Raw genomic sequence first — 2,637 nt, 5'->3', positions numbered from 1 at the left:
GCCGCGAACCCCTCCCGCAGCCCCAGCTGCGCGCCGGCTCGCAGAGGCGCTGCCCGCTTGGCCAGCTTCCCCTTCGGCTGGACTGGGACCTCTAGCCTGGGGAGGAAGCGGGGTTATTTTAAGAACTCCGAGGTCGCCCTTCCTCTGCGTGGGGGCGGGGTGCGAGCGCGGTCCTCTCCCGGGTCCTCAAGGCTGCACCCGCTGCTTGCTCCGTGCCAGGGTTGCTCTTCCCCGCTGCCCCGTGGACCTGTGCGTATGGGTGCGTGTGAGCGCGTGTTCCCAAATCCATCTTTTTGTTGTTGGTACTGGGACTCGAACCCAGGGCCTCAACCTGCCAGCCTGGCACGTTGAGCAGCATCCAGACCCCAGCCCCAGCCCATTCTGACCCCGGCCTCTCAGAGTCCAGGGCTGGGATCCAGGCCTCGCCTCGCCTCTGTCTCTGTTGTCCTGACACCCTGAGCCTGTGGACGTGGATGCCCTGCACCTCCTGTAGACCTCTACTGCGGTCACTGTCGCTTGTGGCCGTGAATGTTAGTGGTGAAGATGAGGCACCGTGGTGCTCGCATTTTGGTGATTTTAAACCCGAGACCACATGTTTGCTTTAGCGTCCAACTTGACTAGTAAATCCACCTAGCTGCGACTGGAGGGAATTCGGGGTCCCCTGCAGGCCTGATAGGCAGTGCCCCAGGAGCCCCTAAAAGGTGGCCCCAGTGTGTTGCCTGTCTCCGCTGCGGGTGCTTTCTTGGCAGCACCTGCTCAGAGCAGCCAGAGTTCACAGGAGCTTCCTAGAGCTCCCCAGGCCTCCCCAGTCACCTGCTGGGAAAGGATGGGTCCGGTTTGGAGGTTCAGGGAGAACGTCTCCAACTGGAAGGAATCTGGGCATCTGGAGGACCAGGGTCGCAGTAACTGGATCCCTATGGCTGTGGAGGAGGCGACTCTGAGGGAGGGGTGGAGAGCAGCAGGAGTGGGAAGAGGAAGCCGGAAGCCGGTCGCTCTGCCCGGTGTCACACTGTGATTTGGGAGAAGTCGCTTGGACCATTGACTGAACCGGGTTGCATTCATAGCAGAACAGGAGGGAAATTGTGATCTGTCCACATGTGTGGACCGCATTCACCACCGGGGCGGCCAGCGCCATGGCAACGGCCCTTTCTGTGGTGTCCAAAAGGATAGCAGAGCGCCTGGCGCGTCCTAGGTGCTCACTAGAGATTACTTGAAGGAGGGAGAAAGGCCCAGCGAGGACCCAGGGAAAGGAGGCCCTTCCTGTCCTGGCCCCCATACTGGGGACTTGAGGAAGCATGCCGCCCAGCTCTTGCGTTTTCACAGTGCTCTCTGCTTAGACCCAGCCTGCTGTGTTGCAGGGGAGAGGGCTTCCCAGGGAGCCCTGAATGTGGAAGCCGCCCCCACCTTGGCATCTTGATGCTGCAGAGTTGGAAGGCTTTGTAAGCTCCTCTCCTTCTGCTCGTAGTGACTTAGACTTAGGTTTAGCAGAAAAGGGGTCCAGCAGTCTTATGAATCAGTGGCTTCGGAAGCTTTTGTGTTTCACCTGTATTTAGCAGTAAGTCACCAACACATCTGAGAATCCAGTTGGTTCCCATGAATGTGTACAGTTGTAGCTCAGCACAATGAAAAGGTGTGAGTACGGACAGATGCGCACGGACATGATGTACACCCGCCCACAGGGAGGACGCGTGACGCTCCCTTGCCCTGAAGGTGCCTGTGACACGGAGGTGGGAGTTAGCAGCGAGGGTCACTGTAGTAGGACTTTGCTCGCTACACATCAGATCTTTGGGGCACTTTTTGACAGTAGTGGTGAGATACCTGTGCTTATGCAGGGCTTTGAAGCTTCCAGAACTTGGGCTTCATTCCAGTTTGTCATGGTCCGTGATGGGCAGGGACAGATACACCTGGGAGATTTGGGGCTGGTCCAAGCCACCGCCTGAGCAGTACCATTTGGGACAGTGGGTGTGTTTTCAGCTTCTTCTCATTTCTGTACTTTTGGATCTGTAGTACATACTCAGTTACTTAAAAAGCAAAGGAGCCCATTTATTTAATACATACTTTAGAAATAGAGAATCATGTAATAATTCTCTTGTATCACGTGATAATTAAACTAACTGCTCAGAACATAGGAGCAGAAAAGGTGAAGCTGAGTGCTGTCTTCTAGAAGTGAATTTCTGTGTTTTCAGTGCTGTTCCTGCTTTAGGGGTGGGGAGACGGAGCTCTGTAAGTGCTAAGGTAACCCAGCAGGTCAGCTGTAGTGACCACCTTGGCCGGCAGCTGCTTGAGAGCTCATTGGTTGGCACAAAGGGCCCAAAGAACTCCTGCCCCTCTGTTAGGAGTTCCTCCCTAAGATGACCTCCACTTCTGTGTTTTCAAAATTAGAGCATCGTTTGGGGTAAAAGCGTGAAGTTAGGAGAGGGGACCCAAAGGATGTGTGTGTAATAGCGCGCTGTGTAATTTTCTGGCTGTGCTGGCTAGAGGCGGCGGCGTGCACAGGGCCTAAGTCGGTGCCTGTAACATGCATGCGGGGCCTCCCATCTCTGCAGCTCAGCAGAGAAGGATGTGGAAGAGGAAGTTTCTTTTTTCACTCAGAAATACTGAACTATTTCTTACAGCTGCCGAGCTTCTTCACACTTA

The sequence above is a fragment of the Octodon degus genome, unplaced genomic scaffold (assembly GCF_000260255.1).
Source record: "Octodon degus isolate 3935 unplaced genomic scaffold, OctDeg1.0 scaffold00054, whole genome shotgun sequence".
In the NCBI taxonomy this organism is placed as follows: Eukaryota; Metazoa; Chordata; class Mammalia; order Rodentia; family Octodontidae; genus Octodon; species Octodon degus.
The sequence above is the reverse complement of the archived record's forward strand: the minus strand, read 5'-3'. Positions refer to the sequence as shown.